Below are 23,078 nucleotides of genomic sequence, written 5' to 3' on the forward strand. Positions count from 1 at the left end.
GCTGCTCTCTGGCTGCGTTGCATGGGCCTCTCACTGCAGTGGCTTCTCTTGTTACAGAGTGCAGGCTCTAGGGTGTGAAGGCTTCAGCAGCTGTGCCACATAGGCCAAGTTTCCCCAAGGCATGAGAAATCTTCCTGGACCAGGTATCAAAACCATGTCCCTTGCATTAGCAGGCAGATTCTTAACCACCAAGCAAGTCCCTTTTAAGCACTTTAAATGCCTGAGAGCTCACACAACCCTACAGGCAAAATTTCTAAACCCAGAGTCAACCTTGTAAGTCTAATAGATCACACATAAACATTTTTCAAATTATCTTAGTCATCTTAAAATCTCAAGGCTAAAACTTTACTTCCCACATTGAAGGTTAATACATTAGACTCTCTTATACATCAAACACTTAAATTCATAATGTCACATATATACATCTGTAAAACAAATTTACTGGTTCAGGTAGGTCAAAATTACTGGGTTAAATTTTAACCACTGTACAGATACTTAAAGGTCAGAGATCTGAGACCAAGACAAAACTTCAGTTCCATTCAGTCAGTTCAGTTCAGTCGCTCAGTCGTGTCCAACTCTTTGTGACCCCATGGACTGCAGCATGCCAGGCCTCCCTATCCATCACCAACTCAGGAGTTTACTTAAATTCATGGCCATTGAATCGGTGATGCCGTCCAACAATTTCATCCTCTGCCGTGTAGGGCCACCCAAGATGGACAAATCATGGTGGAGAGGTCTGACAGAATGTGGTCCACTGGAGAAGGGAATGGCAAACCACTTCAGTATTCTTGCCTTGAGAAACCAATGAACAGTATGAAAAGGCAAAAAGATAGGACACTGAAAGAGGAACTCCCCAGGTCGGTAGGTGCCCAATATGCTACTGGAGATCAGTGGAGAAACAACTCCAGAAAGAATGAAGACAGAGCCAAAGGAAAAACAACACTCACTTGTGGATGTGACTGGTGATAGAAGCAAGGTCTGATGCTGTAAACAGCAATATTGCATAGGAACCTGGAACGTTAGGTCCATGAATCAAGGCAAATTGGAAGTGGTCAAACAAGAGATAGCAAGAGTGAACGTTGACATTTTAGGAATCAGCAAACTAAAATGGACTGGAATGGTTGGATTTAACTCAGATGGCATTATACCTACTACTTGGGCAAGAATCCCTTAGAAGAAATGGAGCAGCCATCACAGTCAACAAAAGAGTCCAAAATGCAGTACTTGGATGCAGTCTCAAAAACGACAGCATGATCTCTGTTTGTTTCCAAGGCAAACCATTAATGTCATGGTAATCCAAGTCTATGCCCCAACCAGTAATGCTGAAGAAGCTGAAGTTGAACGGTTCTATGAAGACCTACAACACCTTCGAGAACTAACACACAAAAAAGATGTCCGTTTCATTATAGGGGACTGAGATGCAAAAGTAGGAAGTCAAGAAACACCTGGAGTAACAGGCAAATTTGGCCTTGGAGTACAGCATGAAGCAGGGCAAAGGCTAATAGAGTTCTGCCAAGAGAACACACTGATCATAGCAAACACCCTCTTCCAACAATACAGGAGAAGACTCTACACATGGACATCACCAGATGGTCAACACCAAAATCAGATTGATTATATTCTTTGTAGCCAAAGATGGAGAAGCTCTATACAGTCAGCAAAAGCAAGACCAGGAGCTGACTGTGGCTCAGATCATGAACTCCTTATTGCCAAATTCAGACTTAAATTGAAGAAAGTAGGGCAAATTGCTAGATCATTCAAGTATGACCTAAATCAAATCACTAACGATTATACAGTGGAAATGAAAAATAGATTTAAGGGACTAGATCTGATAGACAGAGTGCCTGATGAACTATGGATGGAGGTTCATGATATTATACAAGAGACAGAGAGCAAGACCGCCCCCAAAAAAAGAAATGCAAAAAAGCAAAATGGCTGTCTGAGGAGGCCTTACAAATAGCTTTGAAAAGAAGAGAAGTGAAAAGCAAAGGAGAAAGGAAAGATATACCCACTTGAATGCAGAGTTCCAAAGAATAGCAAGGAGAGATAAGAAAGCGTTCCTCAGTGATCAGTGCAAAGAAATAGAGGAAAACAATAGAATGGGAAAGACTAGAGATCTCTTCAAGAAAATCAGACATACCAAGGGAACACTTCATGCAATGATGGGGTCAATAAAGGACAGAAATGGTATGGGCCTAACAGAAGCAGAAGATATTAAGAAGAGGTGGCAAGCATACATAGAAGAACTGTACAAAAAAGAGCATCATGACCCAGATAACCATGATGGTGTGATCGCTCACCTAGAGCAAGACATCCTGGAATGTGAAGTCAAGTGGGCCTTAGAAAGCATCACTATGAACAAAGCTAGTGAAAGTGATGGAATTCCAGTTGAGCTATTTCAAATCCTGAAAGATGATGCTGTGAAAGTGCTGCACTCAATATGCTAGCAAATTTGGAAAACTCAGCAGTGGCCACAGGACTGGAAAAGGTCAGTTTTCATTCCAATCCCAAAGAAAGGCAATGCCAAAGAATGTTCAAACGACCACACAGTTGCACTTATCTCACACACTAGTAAAGTAATGCTCAAAATTATCCAAGCTAGGCATCAGCAATACATGAACCATGAACTTCCAGATGTTCAAGCTGGTTTTAGAAAAGGCAGAGGAACCAGAGATCAAATTGCCAGCATCCACTGGATCATTGAAAAAGCAAGAGAGTTCCAGAAAAAATATCTATTTCTGCTTTATTGACTATGCCAAAGCCTTTGACTGTGTGGATCACAATAAACTGTGGAAAATTCTGAAAGAGATGGGAATACCAGACCACCTGACCTGCCTCTTGAGAAACCTGTATGCAGGTCAGGAAGCAACAGTTAGAACTGGACATGGAACAACAGACTGGTTCCAAATAGGAAAAGGAGGACGTCAAGGCTGCTTGAGACAGTATTGTCACCCTGCTTATTTAACTTCTATGCAGAGTACATCATGAGAAACGCTGGGCTGGTTGAAGCACAAGCTGGAATCAAGATGGCTGGGAGAAATATCAATAACCTCAGATATGCAGATGACACCACCCTTATGGCAGAAAGTGAAGAACTAAAGAGCCTCTGGATGAAAGTGAAAGAGGAGAGTGAAAAAGTTGGCTTAAAGCTCAACATGCAGAAAACAAAGATCATGACATCCAGTCCCACACTTTATGGCAAATAGATGGAGAAACAGTGGAAACAGTGTCAGACTTTGGGGGGGGGGGCTCCAATATCACTGCAGATGGTGAATGCAGCCATGAAATTAAAAGACGCTTACTCCTTGGTAGAAAAGTTATGACCAACCTGGATAGCATATTGAAAAGCAGAAACACTACTTTGCCAACCAAGGTCTGTCTAGTTAAGGCTATGGTTTTTCCAGTAGTCATGTATGGATGTGAGGGCTGGACTATAAAGAAAGCTGAGTGCCAAAGAATTGATGCTTTTGAACTGTGGTGTTGGCGAAGACTCTTGAGAGTCCCTTGGACTGCAAGGAGATCCAACCAGTCCATCCTAAAGGAAATCAATCCTGAATATTCATTGAAAGGACTGATGTTGAAGCTGAAACTCCAATACTTTGGCCACCTGATGTGAAGAGCTGACTCATTTGAAAAGACCCTGATGCTGGGAAAGATTGAGGGCAGAAGGAGAAGGGGTCAACAGAGGATAAGACAAAACTTAGGACCTGCATACTCCCAAGATGATGCTGTTTCAGTCACAAGCAAACACTCTCAACCCATTTTTAAAGATGAAGTTGTCTCCTGTGTCATGGATTCCCCAAAGCCATTTGCTTCAACTGATAATGTTACAAGTTACAATCTTATCTAGTCTTTATTGTCTCATTCACTGTGCAACTAATTTCTTTCACAACTTCACTTGGGTATATGAATGTCCTTACTTTGTAGGTGTTGAGTTACTTTGTAGCTGTTTGTTGAGAGAAAAGTTGGGAAAGAGGAATTTCCTTATCTGGTTTGATTCTTTGGTTTTTTGATGACATAGTTCACTTCAGTTCAGTTGCTCAGTCGTGTCCAACTCTTTGTGACCCCATGAACTGCAGCATGCCAGGCTTTCCTCTCCATCACCAACTCCCAGAGTCCACCCAAACCCATGTCCATCGACTCGGTGATGCCATCCAACCATCTCATCCTCTGTCGTCCCCTTCTCCTCCTGCCCTCAATCTTTCCCAGCATCAGGGTCTTTTCAAATGACCCTCAAATGATGTTCTTTGCATAAGGTGGCCAAAGTATTGGAGTTGCAGCTTCAACATCAGTCCTTCCAATGAACACCCAGGACTGATTTCCTTTAGGATGGACTGGTTGGATCTCCTTGCAGTCCAAGGGACTCTCAAGAGTCTTCTCCAGCACCACAGTTCAAAAGGATCAATTCTTTGGTACTCAGCTTTCTTTTTAGTCCAACTCTCACACCCATACATGACCACTGGAAAAACCATAGCCTTGACTAGATAGATCTTTGTTGGCAAAGTAATATCTCAGCTTTTTAATATGCTGTCTAGGTTAGTCATAACTTTCCTTCCAAGGAGGAGCAAGTGTCTTTTAATTTCATGACTGCAATCACTATCTGCAGTGATTTTGGAGCCCCCCAAAATAAAGTCTGACACTGTTTCCACTGTTTCCCCATCCATTTCCCATGAAGTGATGGGACCAGATGCCATGATCTTCGTTTGAATGTTGAGCTTTAAGCCAACTTTTTCACTCTCCTCTTTCACTTTCATCAAGAGGCTTTTTAGTCCCTCTTCACTTTCTGCCATAAGGGTGGTCATCTGCATATCGGAGGTTATTGATATTTCTCCTGGCAATCTCGATTCCAGCTTGTGCTTCAACCAGCCCAACATTTCTCATGATGTACTCGCATGTAAGTTAAATAAGCAGGGTGACAACATACAGCCTTGACATCCTCCTTTTCCTATTTGGAACCAGTCTGTTGGTCCATGTCCAGTTCTAACTGTTGCTTTCTGACCTGCATATAGGTTTCTCAAGAGGCAGGTCAGGTGGTCTGGTATTCCCATCTCTTTCAGAATTTTCCAGAGTTTATTGTGATCCACATAGTCAAAGGCTTTGGCATAGTCAATAAAGCAGAAATAGATGTTTTTCTGGAACTCTCTTGCTTTTTCAATGATCCAGCAGATGTTGGCAATTTGATCTCTGGTTCCTCTGCCTTTTCTAAAACCAGCTTGATGGCATAAGATGCAGTGTAATGGAAATGTCCATGCTCTGGAAGTTGCAAATCAAGGTACAGCCTTCACATATGCACAGTTGGAAGGGCCTATTGAGTGTGTTTACCCATGATCCTTTCCCCCTCAGTTGACATCACTGATGGAGACTACTGGGCAAGGGAATAAAGCTGTTTGTGTAGATGGAGCCAATCAAAAACCTGGATTCATCTAAGCTTTATCTGTCTCCATCTAATATATTTGGACAAAGCTCACTTTGCTTTAAAAGTGTTCTGAGTAATGAAATCTAGATATGGCCAGCACTACCAATTTAGGTTTGCGTATAAACCCAGTGTACATTTGGATACCTAACTCCATCGCCTGGACACATAGCAGGGAATTCCTCTCAGACAGCAATAAGGACTGTGCATCTGGTCCCTTTATCCCTCCTTGGAGCAGAATCTTACGATTTTTAGCAACACAGGGAGGATTCAGTCTGTCACCCTTGTGTGTGTGTGTGTGTGTGTGTGTGTGTGTGTGTGTGTGTGTGTGAGTTGCTCAGTCGTGTCCAACTCTTGTGACCTCATGAACTGTAGCCCACCAGGTTTCTTTGTCCATGGAATTTCCCAAGCAAGAATACTGGAGTGGGTTTCCATTCCCTTCTCCAGGGGATCTTCCCAACCCAGAGACTGAACCTGGGTCTCCGCATTCCAGGCAGATTCTTTACAATCCGAGCCACCAGGCAAGAGGTCTGTCACCCTTGCCAAAATCCAATTAGAAAATCTTTGATCCTGTTTCCCCCAAAGAATGGAAGAAAGGAAAAAACAATTCAAGTTTTTTTGACTTGGGAGTATTTCCCCAAATTAGTGGTTTTTCTCCCTTTTCAGGATTTTTCCTAAACATCTATAGCATACACAGATATACAATATGTTTGTATGTTGACTTGTTTGTTTGGAAGAAGACTTCTGTTTGGGAGAAGATGGCATAGACATACTTTTCTCTATTTCTCCCATTAAATACAACTGAAAACCCTGGATATTATATGTAGAACAAACATAAGAAGAATTCTGAAAGGTGGAAAAAAGAAAGCACACTGGCTATGACCCAACAAACAAGAAGGTAGTGAATTCCACGGGTTTTCTTTTTACCTTGTGCATCCCAGACTTGATGCTAGGTGAGCAACCTGGAAGCACCAGCATGCATAGACCAAAAAGTAAACTCTGATAAAGTCTGCCATCTAGCCAAAAAACCAGAAAAGGGGCAGTCTACAAAAAAATAAAAATTAAAAATAAACACTCTGTTCCAGCCAAATGCCCACTGCAAAACTGTGGAGCCACTCACACCCACACCAGCAAAGGCCAAGAGGGAAACCTAGACTTCCAACTTCATGAGACTGTAACAAGACACCCCACGCTGGGGTATGGCAGAGAGGCCAGTTCCCACAGACCAGTCATCAGGCTCTTCCCCATTCCCTGCAGTGTCAGTGGGGACCAGTGGGGTGGTCTGCCCAGCAGAAGGAGAAGCCCCAACCCTTCAGGTGTCAACAAAGGCCAAATGGGGACTCTGGACTTCAGTCTCCAAGTAGTAATGGTAAGACAGTGCCCCTCCTCTCCCTGCAAAAGTGGTGTAAAAATAACCCATTCAAACCCAGTCAAACAGAAGACACAGGGTTTCCCTGGTAGACTAGAGGTTGGGGATTTGCCTGCCAATGTAGGGGACACCAGTTCAACCCCTGGTGCGGGAAGACCACACATGCCACAGAGCAACTAAGCCCTTGTACCGCAACTACTGAGCTGGCACGCCACAACTACTGAAGCTCACACGCCCAGAGCCTGTGCTCCACAACACGAGACACCACCGCAGTGAGAAGACAGCACGCCGCAAGGAAGAGCAGCACAACCAGAACCCATGCACAGCAGCGAAGACCGTCACAGCTGAAAACGAATAAACCAGTCTTTAAAAGGTGAAGATCCAGAATCAAAAGGCAAAACGTATCCAGGTGTCAATAAGAAATCACTCATCATATCCAGGACCGGGCAGGTCTCAAACTGAATGAAAAATGTCAACCAATAGATGCCAACACTGAGATGATAGAGATATTAGAGTTATTTTCAGGCAGCCATGATAAATATGCTCAAACAAGCAAATACAATACAAATTACAAATGAAAACTTTTATACCTTAAAAATATAGTAACCAAATTAAAAGCTGAGCAAATGAGCCTAATGGTAGAATGGATAGGACGGGGTGGGCGGGGGGGGATCAGTTAACTGGAAGATAAAACAATAGAAATTACAACAGAAAAAAATTAGACCAAAAAGAAAATAAAAGAAAGAAAAAACAAAAAAACTGGAGCCTCAGGGATCTTTGGGCCTATAACAAAAGATTTAATGTTTGTATCTTTGTATCATCACAGTCCCAAAAGATAAAGAGGGCAGGGCTGAAAAAAATAGTCAACGTAATAATGGCTGAAAACTCAAATTTGCCAAGAAATGTAATCCTACAGATTATGAAACTGAGCAAAGCCCTGACAGGATTAACCCACAGAAATATACCAAGATACATCAAAATTAACCTTCAGAAAACCAAAGACAAAGAAAAATTATTCAAAAACTACCAGAAAATGACATCTTGCCTATAGGAGAAGTTAATTATCTTACCATCCTAGAGGTCAAAAGCCTGAAATGGGTCTCTCCAGGATCAAATTAAGGTAACCTGAATGCTTGTGCGCGCATGCTCAGTCATGTCCAACTCTTTGAGACTCTGGACTGTAGCCTGCCAGGCTCCTCTGTCCATGGAATTTTCCAAACAAGAATTTGGAGTGGGTTGCCATTTCCTGTTCCAGAGGATCTTCCAGACCCAGGGATGGAACCCGTGTCTTCTGTCTATTTCCTGCCTTGGAGGTGTTTTCTTTAGCACTAAGCCATAACCAACAGAGCTCTATTCCTTCTTGGGAAAGCCTATTTCCTGGCTCTCGAGACACTAGAGGCTACCCATATTATTTGTTTCATGGCCTCCTCCCTCCATCCTCCGTTCAGCCAGCAAGTTCATGCCAAGTTCTTCTCACACTACCACCCCTCTTTCTCTCCTTTCGGCCTCCTTCTTCTAATTATAAAGACCTCTGTGAGTGCTATGGGCTCATTTGGATAATCCAGGATAATCTCCCCATATTAGGATCAGCTGATTATCAACCTTAATGCATCTGCAAACTTAATTCCCCTTTTGCCTAAAATAGCCATAGGTTCCAGGGATTATGACATAGACATCTTTCAGGGGACATGATTCTGCACCACACTATTGAAAATATCCTTCAGAAATGAAGGGAAAATCAGGACTTCCCTGGCGATCCAGAGGTTAAGAATCCACCTTGCAGTTCAGGGAATGTGGGTTTGATCCCTTGGTTGGGAAACTAAGATCCCACGTGCCATGGAGTAGCTAAGCCCAACATGCTGCAACTGTTGAGCCAAGGCACCGCAACTAGAGAGTCCACGCACCACAGTGAAGCATCCCACACGGCCACAGTCGAGACCCAGAGCAGCTAAATAAATCCATACATTCTTTTTTTAAAGAAGGGAAAATCCAGACAATCTCAATAAAGGAAAACTACAGAGAATCTGTCACAACAGACTTGCCTTAAATGAAGGACTAAAAGGAGTTCTCTAAGAAAAACTCCCGGAACATCATAAAAGTAGAAAGAATACACTAAGCGAAAATACGGATCAATACAATAGGCTTGGGTTTTCTAAAATGTGCTTGACGGTTGAAACAAAATTATAGCACTGCTGTTTGGAAAAAGCACAAGCTAAAAGCATGAAACCTGGATTTGAATCACAATTCTCCTGCTGGTTGGTTATATTCACTGTCTATGAGTTGCAGTAACTTTGACCTGACCTCTCATTTTCTCGTTTACAACCTGGGAGAGATAGAACTCGTTAAGATATCTGAAAGGCCACCATCTAGAAAATCTGTGATGTTAGGTCGAGACTGTCATTCAGTGAATAATGTCAAATGCCCTATGTAAAAGCCAGTGTGATAGTCCATTTTAATTCAGTACTTCAGTAAATATGCATCAAACACAAGCCCTTATGCTAATTCCCTAATTCCTTATTATTTACACTGGTAAATGGCCTTGACCAGATACTTACATCACCTTTAAATCCTACTCCAGGGCCTTAACCTTTCCTATCCCACCACTGGCACCACACACAACACTTCCTGCCCGTAGAAGCATCATCCTAAAAGAGTCTGCTCCCACCCAGCTTCCCAACCTGACTTCCATCGAGGCCCCTAAGGCATTCATTGATTCTAAAAAATATCACTTCAAGAAAATGAGAAGACGAGCCACAGACTGGAACAAAAGATTTGCAAAACACCTGTCTGATAAAGGAGTGGCATCCAGTCATAAAGAAACCTCCTGACAATGCAGGAGATTCGAGTTCAATCCCTGGGTCAGAAAGATCCCCTGGAGAAGGAAATGGCAACCCACTCCAGCATTCCTGCCTGGGAAATCCTACAGACAGAGAAGCCTGGCGGGCTACAGTCCATAGAGTCTCAAAGAGTCAGACAGGACAAAGCGGCAGAACAGCAGCATCTAAGATATGAGAACGCTCGAAACTCAATAGGAAGATGACAACCCAGTTTTAAAATGAGCAAAAGATCTGAAGAGACCCGTTACCAAAGACGATATACAGATGGAAGATAAGCATGTAAAAAGGTGCTCAACATCAAATGTCATTGCTGCTGCTGCTGCTGCTAAGTCGCTTCAGTCGTGTACGACTCTGTGCAACCCCATAGACGGCAGCACATCAGGCCCCATCCCTGGGATTCTCCAGGCAAGAACACTGGAGTGGGTTGCCATTTCCTTCTCCAATGCATGAAAGTGAAAAGTGAAAGTGAAGTCATTCAGTCATGTCCTACTCTTAACGACCCCACAGACTGCAGCCTACCAGACTCCTCTGTCCATGGGATTTTCCAGGCAAGAGTACCGGAGTGGGGTGCCGCTGCCTTCTCCACAAATGTCATTAGGGAAATGCAAATTGAAACAATAATACACTACTACACACTTATGAAACTCCAGTACTTTGGCCACCTCATGCGAAGACTTGACTCATTGGAAAACACTCTGATGCTGGGAAGGATTGGGGGCAAGAGGAGAAGGGGACGACAGAGGATGAGATGGCTGGATGGCATCACTGACTCAATGGACATGGGTTTGGGTGAACTCCGGGAGTTGGTGATAGACAGGGAGGCCTGGCGTGCTGCAGTTCATGGGGTCGCAAAGAGTCTGACACAACTGAGCGACTGAACTGAACTGAATGACACACTTAGAATGGCCAACGTCTAAAATTCTGAGAACACCAAATGCTGGTGGGGTAGTGGAGCAAAAAGAACTCTCATTCATAGCCGGTGGGAACGCAAAATGGTATAGTCACTTTGGAAGACAAAATTAAGCATACTCTAACCCTATGAACCAGTAATAAAGACACACACAAGGAAGAACAAGGTGAGAGAATTTGCTTCACCAGATATCAAGAGTTATAAACAATATGGTATTTGATACAGGAACAGATAAATTAATGTACTGACAAATAGATAAATTGATTTACTGAGCAGAAATCAGTTTGTCATGGGACTTCTCTGGCGGTCCAGTTGTTAAAACTCCACACTTCCACTGCAAGGGGCACAGGTTCGATCCCTGGTCAGGGAACTAAGATCCTGTATACCACATGGTGTGGCCAAAAAACAAACAAAAGAAAGTCAGTTTATCATTACACAGTAAGGCATACATGACCAAACTTCCATCATGCTTACCCAGGAACACTCTTACACACAGATGTCTGGAGGTACGCAGGTATAAAGATGTACACAGTGGCATTGCCTATATTATTCAGTTCCTCAGTCGTGTCTGGCTTTTTGTGGTCGCATAGACTGTAACCCGCCAGGCTCCTCTGTCCATGGAATTTTCCAGGCAAGAATACTGGAGTGGGTTGCCACTTCCTCCTCCAAGGGATCTTCCTGACCCAGGGATCACACCCGAGTGTCCTACATCTCCTCCCTTGGCAGGTACATTCTTTACCACTAGCACCACCTGGGAAGGTCATAATATTCCCAAATCGGAAACAAACAAAAAAATTGAACTCCAATGCATTCATGGCAAAGGTTGTGGGGAGGAGACAGCGTTCAGATAACTTGTGCCTTCAGCTCATAAGTTACCAGACAATGAACAGTCATATGGAGAAGACTATACACTATCCAGAAATCCTAGACGGGACTCAGATGTGTCTCTCGGGAAGGAGGGGTGTGTACTCTCCATGTGGGAAGAAGGGTGAAATGGGTATTGCACCCAAAACACCAGGAGGATGGACTGCTGCAGAGACTGCCAGCTGATTACTGAAACACTCCACCTCATCCTGGGCACACAGCTGAACTACATTTCCCAGCCTCCCCAGCTGTGTAGGTGGCCAAATGACTGGACAGTCGCTAATGGAAACTGAGCAGAATGATAATCACCTCTTCCAGGCCTGGTCTGTGAAATCCCCCCATGTGCCATCCTCTGATACTTGCTCTTTCCAGCTTGGTACAGCCAACCGTACATGGTGACCTTGGAAATCCTGTGTTGGAAACGGCTGAGGCACAGATGGATACAGCCTGGGTATCTAATTCAAAATGACTGGACCAAGCAAAGCAGTGTTCCCAGAATCTGGAACAACACATAATACAATCCAGATATGTATATTTGCTCAGGTCCACATTCCTTCATCTTAAACTCTTGGGACCAGTTATGTTTCAGTATGGCTTCCCTGGTGGCTCAGAGGTTAAAGCGTCTGACTCTAATGCGGGAGACCCAGGTTCAATCCCTGGGTCGGGAAGATCCCCTGGAGAAGGAAATAGCAACCCACTCCAGTATTCTTGCCTGGAGAATCTCATGGACAGAGGAGCCTGGTAGGCTACAGTCCATGGGGTCACAAAGAGTCGGACACGACTGAGCGACTTCACTTTCACTTTCACTTTCCCTGGTGGCTCAGATGGTAAAGAATCTGCCTGTAATTCGGGAGACCTCGGTTCAATTCCTGGGTTGCGAAGATCCCCTGGAGGAGGGAATGGCAACCCACTCCAATATTCTTGCCTGGAGAATCCCATGGACAGAGGAGCCTGGCGGGCTACAGTCCATGGGGTCGCAGAGTCAGCCGTGACTAAGCACAGTACAGCACGTGTTTTAGTATCCCGATCTCTGGGGATTTTATTGAGGTAAACATAGGCTATGTATTATACACCAGTGTATGTGAATTCCATACCTTCCCCAGCCAGCTCTGGGGCAGCCCCTCAGAATCAAGCACATTAATATTTCCTCTGGGGACTTCCCTGGTGGTCCAGGGGCTAAGACTTCTCGCTCTCAATGCAGGGGGCCCAGGTTTGATCCCTTCAGGGAACTAGATCCCACATGCGGCAACTAAGAGTTTCTATGCCTTGACTGAAAAAAAAAAAAAAAATAGATCCCACATGGCAAAACTAAAGATCACATTTGCCACAACTAAGACCTGGCACAGTCAAATTAATTCAGTTCAGTTCAGCTGCTCAGCTGTGTCCTCTTTGCAACTCCATGGACTGCAGCACGCCAGGCCTCCCTGTCCTTCACCATCTCCCAGAGTTTGCTCGAACTCATGTCCATCGAGTCGGTGATGCCATCCAACCATCCCAGCCTCTGTCATCCCCTTCTCCTCCTGGCTTCAATCTTTCTCAACATCAGGGTCTTTTTCCAATGAGTCAATTCTTTGCATCAGGTGGCCCAAGTATTGGAGTTTCAGCTTCAGTATCAGTCCTTTCAATGAACACCCAGGACTGATCTCCTTTAGGATGGACTGGTTGGATCTCCTTGCAGTCCAAGGGACTCTCAAGAGTCTTCTCCAACACCACAGCTCAAAAGCATCAAATTAATTAATTAATTAAAATACTTCTTTGGAAAAATATGAATATTTACTTTGAAACGAAGTCTATAAATAGTTTCACCTGTTCAGGGCAGGATGAATTTTGGCATTAGACTACCTAAAAACACTTTAGGTTTTCAAAATTTTGTGGATTTCAGGATTGCAAGTGAGAGACTCTGTGGCTATGCAGCCAAATCCCATAGTAAAATAAAGGTTTAGAAGTAACTAGAGAAAATGAATAATGGGGGAAATATTGGTTTCAGGGTCAGGCTATGCCAGTGACAATGAAATTAAACTTTGTTGAAGGGATTCTCCAATCAGGAGGCTGATGTGATATCAAGCCCACACTCCATTGGCTCAGCCTTTTGGCCACCTTAGTAGCAGAGGAGGCTGGGAAATATAATTTAGCTGAATGACTACAGCGGGCTGGACTAAGGTTTGGTGAGAAGCTGAGATCTCTACAACAGTCCACCCTTCTGGTTACCATTGTGAGGTTGTACCAGAGATGATGAAATTAAACTCCATTGAAAGGATTTTCCAACCAAGAGGTTGGTAGGGCTGTTTCGATCATCTAGTTTTCAGTTGTTCCCATGTGAACTGTACTGCAGATCTTAGGGACCTGCTCCTGGATGGGGAAGATCCCCTGGAGAAGGGTATGGCAACCCACTCCAGTATTCTTGCCTGGAGAGTGCCATGGACAAAGGAGCCTGGTAGGCTCAGTCCATAAAGTTGCAGAGTCAGACACGACTAAAGCGACTTAGCACAGAACAGCACTCAGTTGTGTCCTGGATGGGAGTGTCCTTCTGGCACACCCTGTCTTGTCTGGGCCATGCCTTCTCCATCTCAGATTTCTTTGGGTCCATCAGTTTCTGACCCAATCACTGATACCAGCTCCACAAATACCCCATCATTGTGAATATTCGTGATGTCTGGTGTGCATAGAAAAATCTATTACCAGTTACCTGGGGTTTAAATTAATGTTTAATTTATTAAAATTGTGAGTATAAAACACAGTTTTGCTCAAACCTTGAAATTCAACTTACAAATCTTGAAATTCTATTTCTAAATGTACTAATTTTTTTTAATTGCTTCCACTTGTTCTTTGATTGATGTTTAAATCAACTTGAACAGATTTACATTTCTTTAGCAATTAGTCTCATCCACAAAGTTAGTAAAATTTCCATAACTGTTTTACACCATATTCATATGCTTGATATATCTGATTTTTTTCCCCTTGTGCACTTCAATTGCCTGACAAGGTAGACTGAAAAATACTCACAAAATCGTTCTTATAACATACGCAGCTCTTGTAAATCTAATTACTTAATTCACTATGTTCTGCTGTCTGATTCCTCTTAAATGTTCTAATACTTTGTTGATTTTTTTGTTTGTTTAAATTTGTTTATTCATTTATTTGTTTATAAACTTGAGCAGTGTCTTACACCTTTCAACTGAAACTCATAATTCTGAAATTAACCGATATTTCAAGCTGGAAACACAAAGCTTACCTTAACATCAAAATATTACGATTACTTCACCGTCTCTATATGAAATTCTACAGCTCCTCAGGAGACCAGTGTGACCTTGTTGGCAAGGCTGAGGTTAGCAGGTCAAAAAATTAGTGCCGTAAACAGTTGGCTGTCAGATTGAAGAGCAGAGCAGGAGAGCTCGGGGGCTACAGGCAGTCACAGTAACCCCCTACCTCCACCACCGTGAACTTACTGAGACTTCTCCAGGTGGAGTCACCTCCGCTGACCGCAGGGCGAGCTTTCAGCTGGACTAGCTCACAGGTCACAGCAGCAGGGCGTCTTTATCCCACCTTGGGTAGATGGACGGCTACCACGCTCCCACCTAGAGGTCAGCGAATTTCCTTCACTTATTAAGTCCGCTGTATTTTTCTTTTGGGGGCTTTCCCGGTCACTCAGCGATAAAGAATCTGCCTGCAATGCAGGAGACATGGGTTCAATCTCTGGGTGGGGAAGATTCTTGCCTGGAAAATTCCATAGAAAGAGGAGCCTGGAAGGCTGAGGTCCATGGAGTTGCAAAGTCAGATGCAACTGAGCACCCTTTTTTTTAAACCTGATACTGTCAATGGCCTCTTTTCTAAGCCTCTAATTAAGGGTCATCAGACCCACCCACATAAGCCTCCTATTCCTTTTCAAACCTGCCTGACCTCTAAGACCTCACACTCTTCCCATATGTGCCTAGCTTGTCTTTAAAGACCACAGACCTTTCTTCCAAAGAAATCGACATCTTCCTCCAGTTCAATCAGCCTTGCACTGCATTGGCCAAAGAGTTCGTTCGAATTTTTTCTGTAACATCATACGAAAACTCTGAATGAACTTTTTGGCCAACCCAATATTTTCCCTTCAAAAGTTTCACCTTTCTTATTCCAGGAGAAAGGTCAAATCCTATATTGTTATTTTGTTGTTGTTGTTGTTTTTAAGCAGTTCTTTTTTGACTCCTTGAGCAAGCATGCTTCTTAGACTCAGAATATTCCAGACACCGCCCTCTTGAATTGCCTTCACAAGCCCTTGTATATAAGGGTAATAAGTTCAATTATTGTTCTGTCTTCACATGAAAATGGCATATCCTCTATTAAATAAGCAATCTTCACTCCTTTTGATATCTTCATTGGAAAAAAATATACCACCCTTGGTAGCTAAAACCACAGTCCAAAATTCAAATTCTTGGCCAAGGACTATATACCTGACCAAAGGATGATAAAGGTTACAATTCCAGAGCTACCTGGAGATAGTTGTGGGTATCTCTTGAGAGCTTGTGGATAAGCCTAATGACCTGAGATATTGAACTCTCCACATTTCATTCCCTTGTCCCTGACTGACACAGTTCACAAGGACAGGTATGGCCTACCTGGGCCTGCACAGGCTCACAGACACACAGTCAGGAGTGAAACATGAAACTCAGCTCCTTTTGCAGTCTGAGCTCAACCTAAAACTCTGACTGAAAACCACTACAGAAGAAAAAGCTATTCCATACCAGAGTCTTACCTGGAAAGCATTTATAGCTAAGATCCTGCCCATTTTGAGGAAAGACCATCTATTGGTGAACTAACCTCTATTTTTGCCTTATCTATAGTACCAGGTCACCTCTGACCATGAAGCCAGCACCTGAAAGCCAGTGAGCTCTTACTTATAGAGACCTTAGCCACTCCTGTGGCTAAGATCCCCCACCTATTAAAAAAAACAACCCTGTGCTTATTTAAATCAACCTGAAAACTATGAAAATAGCCACTCTCCTATGGGCATTGGCCACAGTAATCTTCTGTAAGCTGCCAAGTGAAGGAAAACCCAGGCATGTCTAGTTCCAAACCATGTGTTCAAAACCACAAGCCCGGGGACTTCTCTGGCAGTCCAGTGGTTAGGACTCTGTGCTTCGAATGCAGGGGTTGTGAGTTCCATCTATTGTCAGGGGAACTAAGATCTCACATGCTGCATAGCACAGTCAAAATAAATAAATACATACACATTAGAAATAAATGCAATCACCGTTTGTTTTTTTTCTACAAGCCATACTGTTGGAGTCTGGGGGCGGTGGCGGAGGGGCAAGGAACTTCAGCGATCCTGCCATCCCCTAGAGGCCATGTTTTAAAGACCCCTTCATCACCTGCCCATCTCCCAATAATTAATGATAACAATAACTCACGTATATTATGCCGATTCTGAGTTGCGTCAGAAAAAGTGATTTTTTTTTAAACTAAATATTACAATTTATTCCATTTTCATGATTACAGGCATTACAGGGCAGGGTGAATAAACAAGGCAAATAAGGCAACCTCCTTTCCATCCCACACCACCCCCATCTAATCATAGGCAGCATTTTGGCATTTTTACGATATACAGGTTGACTTAATTCATTGACTTAGGTTGGAAGCTGGCAGCAGCAAATCTTTGTAATTTAGGATCTTTCTCCATAGCCACTTCAAGAATTTTAATTCCTGAACTACACCATGAACTCTGAAATGCAGCATTCATGAAGCTTTTACATCTTAATATGAGCTCTGACACCTCTTATTAAGATAGGGAACTGTCTTAACAGGAAGACTGAAATCCATCTTCCTCTTGGCTAACCCAGTCTACCAGCAACCTTAACAGTTAAATTGCTATATAAAAATAAAACTGTGCTTCCAAGCATTGACTGCAACTATTGTGCTGGGAACCCTTTCTGGAGCACTAGTTCCCTCAGAGAAAAGAGATCTTAACCAATTGCTTCCAAGAACAAATAACCCCAGTAGAGTGTCTGTAAAGTTCTTCAAAGAATGACTCAAGGTCAGGCAATCTTAGACATCGTGACAAGGTTACAAGTGTTTTCATACAAGACATATTTAAAACTGACCCCAGACCAAGTATTACAACCATAATCCCCCCCAAATCCCATTATTTAGAACACCAATATTCCTGCTGAGATGCCAAAGCTGGAAATCTCAAAGCAAAGAGTGACGGTTCACCATCTTTTACAAGTGAGAGAAAAATATCAAGGAGGAAAGGGAACTCCTCCCTCCTAAATTAATAAAATCAATGCTATCTTCAGTTCTAACTGACAAGAACCAGAGTCCTCAATTTCCTGATTTGAGACATCCATTTTCAAGGTGACTGTCAAGGTCAAGAAGAGCTTTCAGGCTTTTCTTTGCCATGACCCATGAACTCCAGTCCTTCACCAGGAATCTCCTTCTCCTTTGTTGCTTTCTGATCTGAACACACTGATGGTAGTGCTTGAAGAGGTCAATGCATGGGACCCTGGAGCAGTGCCCCCTGAGGAATTTCTTGGCAAACCAGTGACTGAAGTACTCTGAAGCACTGGTGTATGCACGCGCTTCATGTCGGTGCAAGCCTCCCCTAGGCTGTTCATGGCGTGGGCCAGAAAAAGTGATTGTATTGAAGCCTCACTGAACCCTTGGAGTAAGCAATTCTTCTGACAGCCAGTGAGCCATCACTTAGAGAAGCTGAAGACCAAGGCTGAACACTAAGTTGCTGAGATGTGAACATAGGGGTGGGGGGTGGGGTCGGGGCTCCCCAGTCCCTCCTCCCTCCTCCTTTACTCCGCCCCCCCATACCATCCCTGGCAGGAGGTGCCCCCTGTGCTTTGACATTTCCTCAAAACAGCAAGATGATGCAGGAAGAGCGGGCCCCAGAGGTGGAGGGTCATTGGCTGGGTGGTCTGTGGGGGGCTGCCGAACTTCCAGGGGGACTAGGCAGCTGAGTCGCCTGGGCCTGGTGCCCTGGGTCTTTGCCCTGCTGCCATCCGCAAGTGACATCACCGTCTCTCCGCAGCTCCTGTGCCTTTTGGACTTCTCCCTGCCCGTGGCGCCCTGAGCCCAGGAAGACTCCTCTCCCTTCATTAGGCCGACTGAAACTCAGGGGTTTTCTCAACTTCTGCTTTTGCCCTTTAACAGCCTCTCCCCAAAGAACCAGCCACGCAGAAGCCTGTGGAGAAATGGCAGCATAACCCCAACTCAGCTGTTTAAGGGAAAAGATCACGTCTGGTGAAGAGGTGGGCGGGACTGCAGACTTGGGGTGAGAACTTCGGATATTTAGGGCAGGTCTTCGAGACTGGACATTACTTTCAGGCTGGACGTTCCCTTCTCCTGTGGGTGAGAATCCTCAGGCAGGCATCACGGGCTTCCAACTCCTTCAATGACAAAGCCAGCCCCACCACATCCCAGAGTCTGCATTCCCCCACCCCCTCCCACCCACCGTTGCTAAATTTAAACCTCATCTGTCCTTTTCCTGTAGAACGAGGTTATTTTAGGGAGCGACAGCAGCGTGGTGCCGCGGAAGACGCAGCGACACCAGCGCGATGAAAATAAGCGTGCCAGTTCCTCCGTCTCTCAGATGCGCCTGCCTGCCGGCCTGGACTCACCCATCTCCCTCCCTTCCTGCCGCTCCTCGTCTTTCCAGGAGGGGGCGCCACGGAGCGGGAGGCCTCAGCAGGTCGCTGGGTGAGAAGAGGGCTTCCCGGGAGGCAGAGTGCAGGATGCCCAGAGACCACAGCGCACCAAGGAGCACTGAGGATGCAAGCTCAGCTCATGCTACAGGCACCCTGGGAACGTCCTAGGGTCTAGGTGTGTGTGTGTGTTGGTCGTTCAGTCGTCTCCAACTCTTTGGAACCCCATGGACTGTAGCCCACCAGGCTCCTCTGTTCATGGGATTCTCCAAACAAGAACACTGGAGTGGGTTGCCATTCCCTCCTCCAGGGGGTCTTCCCAACCCAGATATCCAACCCAGGTCTCCTGCATTGCAGGCAGATTCTTTACCATCTGAGCCACCAGAAAAAGCCAGGATCTAGGTGACTGGTCCAGAGGAACCCCGAGGGGAACCAGAGGACATATTTTGGGGGAACAACAACATGGAGATTAAAATGTGAAGGTAATATGAACTCTTCCACGGATGCTAGGAGACTGGGAGCAGACATGTCATGCCTGACCTGTCCCAGCAAAGCCCCCAAGGCAGGGGCTGGCAGCTGCCGAAATGCAGGTTTTAGGATCGTGGAAAGGTTGCAGTGTGGTGGAATCCTGACATGGTCAGAGCCCTGGTGTGTGTGCGTCCGTGCGTGTCCACTTCCCTGAAGACACAAAGGTGAGCATTCAGGTCTCTGGTCTAGTAATAGGATGCAGACACTTGATTCTTGATCACTTGGTTACCGTCTCTGCCACTACAGCTTCTCTCAAGGATCTGGCTCTCCATCACGCACTTTCCAGGAAGCTCATCAATTTTCACTGCAGAGAATGGACTTAACAGGAAAACAGGCTTTCAGTGCGAAAGAGAAGATCCGAATGAGGCCAAAGGAGATGTTTGCTGTATCAAATTACATGAGGAAAGAAATGGGAAGCCCTGCCCAAGTCCTGGCGTCCCGAGGCTTTGAGAGGTTCTGTGAGGGAGGTTGGGGAACTTTCCAGATCTTGAGCAACAAAATAGAAACCCATTTGGATTCCTGCCTGCCGCCCCTTCTCTGCACAATGGGAGTCGGCATCTTGCCTCACTCCTGATTCCCGTTTCCAGCGTGTGTGTGTGAGAGAGAAAGACTGACTGAGAGAGGAGAATGAGTCCACAAGCAAGAGTGGTCACTTGGGGCCATGTGGGGGCACATGGGCTTCAAAGTCTTCTCCAGGCACCCACCCACCCCATGGTGACGTGACCACCTGCCCCACTGTCATGTCAGGAGGTTCTGGCAGCCATGGGCTGGCATCTGGGGTGTTAGCACTAGGGATGAACAGGAGGGACAGGAAAGGCTGTACCTGTAAGACACAGTCTGTGGCCCATGACCCTGGAGAGTCCCCAGGAAACGAATGCAGAAAGGGTGCATTTCAGAAGAAACCTCGGTTGGTCCCAGAGATGGATGATCCACGGAGGCCGGAACTGGGCAGACGCTAAGAGATGGACTCTGTGCTGCCGATGTGTGTACTTGCCCCACCTGCTCCCAAGAGCTGGGGTTTGAATTTGAATGAAGACCCCGGGTTCTGAGTCTTGGCCACACTGTGGGGGCTCCCGGGGCAAATGGGCTTCCCATTTGGTGGCGCTAATGGTAAAGAATCCACCTGCCAGTGCAGAAAACCTGGAGATGTGGGTTTGATCCCTGGGTCGGGAAGACCCCCTGGAGTAGGAAATGGCAACCCACTCCAGTATTCTTGCCTGGAGAATTCCATGCACAGAGGATCCTGGCGGGCTACAGTCCATGGAGTCGCAGAGTCAGAAACGACTGAGTGACTGAGCAGGAAGGCAAACACTTGACTTCACTGCTCTGTGTAGGAAGCTGTGGACCCTGAGGCCAGGGATGCGTGAGGACTAGGAGGGACAGTAAGAGGAGAGGGGGTGAGCTCTCTGAAGTTTAAGACCAACGACTAAAATCTCACTCTCACACCTTGTTAGCACTGAGGCTTCAATATCTGAAGGCTCTGCCCATTGAGCCATTGCTCTGAGCAGCTCCAGGGAGAACGGGCAGGCTGCCTCCCACGTGTTATTGCCACAGACCTGGAAACATTACCTTGGCATCCACAAGGGCCCCTCCAGGAGAGGGTTCTGCAGGCACTTGCTGGGTCACATCTGTCCTCTGTGCCCTGACGCCCCCAGGCCAGAGGGCCACCAGAGCAGCTCCCCCTCCCCTCCTATCAATTCATCTTTTCTCAAAGAATCAGTCTGAGAGCCACATGCATCTCATTCATCCTTCAGAGCCCCTACTGCGTGCCAGACCCTGTGTGAGTTCTGAGGACACAGACAGTCTGGTGGTGGACACAGATGTGAACCACCATGTAGCGAAGAGGGCTGTGATAGAGGTGTGATCAGGAGGTGCCAGAGCACAGAAGACTTCCTGGAAGAGGCAACGCTACGTCTTGAGTGATAAGCACAAGGTGGCTAGGCGCACAGAGGGGAAAGGGCACACTAGACAGAGTGAATGGTACGTGCTGCAAGAACCAGCAGGGCAGGCTTGGGGAAAGACTGGTGGTTTGTGTGACCGGGACTTAGACGTGCAGGGGCGGTGGCAGGGAGGGCCAGGGAGATGGGGGGTGGCGGGTTGAGGGGCCTCTCAAGGAGTCCAAACTTGACCCTGACAGTGATTTGGAAGTAGGGAAGATTCCAGGAGGAGAACCTGCACTTTAGAAAAGTCACTCCGACCCAGAGGCAGGTGGAGTGGAGCAAAACACTGGAGGCAAGCAGAGGTAGGAGCCAGGTAGGTGACATGTAAGAGGCTCTTGCAACAGACCAGGCATGTACTGAAGACGATATAAACCAAGGCAGCACCAGCAATGGGGTGCCAGGGAGAAAAAGACACTGGAGAGATTTTGAGGGGTAAAAAGTAAAAACAACAGGGTTAGTCACCATGTGGACATGAGGTTAAGGGAGAGGGAGAAACCCCAACCCACTCCCAGGTCTCTGGCTCAGGTAACTGGGAGAAAGGCAAAACGGACAGAGCAGAATCTGGGCCAAGGTCGCATCTGAAGTACAGGACGCCCTAGTGGAGATGCCACTAGGTAGCTGGGCAGGAGGTCTGGGTGGACATCAACACATGGCCGGTCGCTGAAGCCAGGGGCCAGGATGGGTGCCTGGCAGAGGGAAGACCAGGCATGGGTGGCAGAGCGCTGGGCCAGTAAGCTTCACCCCAACCCCCTTGAGTCCACGAGGACCACAGAGAAGTAGCGATAACGTGTGTGTGTGTGTGCAAACACATGTGTGGGCTCAGTCATGTCCAACTCTTTGTGACTCCACGGACTATAGCCTGTCAGGCTCCTCTGTCCATGAGATTTCCCAGGCAAGAATACTGGAGTAGGTTGCCATTTCCTTCTCCAGGGGATCTTCCCAACCCAGGGATCAAACCCGAGAGCATTGGCAGGCGGATTCCTTACCGACTGTGCCACCTGGGGTAACATGACTGATACTCTAAGCCCCTCATCTCACACACAGTAATCAAGACCTGGGTCCCTGGTCTTCCCTGGGGCCAGGACACCATAGGAAGGATGCTCCGTCTACAGTGTACTCTTCTGAAATAACCCCATCTGGTTCCTGCCCCTTCTACCTGGGGGACACCTCTCAGAGCCCGTTCGTTCTTACAAACAGCAGGACTGGGACTTCTCTGCTGGTCCCATGGTGAAGACTCTGCTTCCGCTGCAGGAGGCACTGGTTCAATCCCTGGTGGGGGAACTAAGAGCCCACAGGCCGCAAGGTGCGGCTGATAATTAATCAGTTAATTAATTTTTAAAAGGGAAACCCCTTTTTAAAAAACAAATAGCAGGGTTGCCTGCCCTCTCCCCCACGACTCCCCTGGGGCTGGGCACACAGGCACCCCAGGTGAAAATTTTCAAGAGATGGGGGTGATGACAATGTCCTCCACAAAGCCCTGGCGTATGCAGCATCCCCTCAACTGTTTGTACTCTTCCCGGGGTGCAGTGGGAGCCATCGATCCTGGCCACAGCACCCAGAAAACCAGCCCTGCCCCTCACTTCAGCTCA

At 45.9% G+C, this 23,078-nt stretch overlaps 1 pseudogene; it reads right to left on the reverse strand.

The window, feature by feature from the left end:
- LOC102187572 lies at window positions 17,585–17,986 on the reverse strand (annotated as a pseudogene).

The sequence above is a fragment of the Capra hircus genome, chromosome 5 (assembly GCF_001704415.2).
Source record: "Capra hircus breed San Clemente chromosome 5, ASM170441v1, whole genome shotgun sequence".
Taxonomy (NCBI): Eukaryota; Metazoa; Chordata; class Mammalia; order Artiodactyla; family Bovidae; genus Capra; species Capra hircus.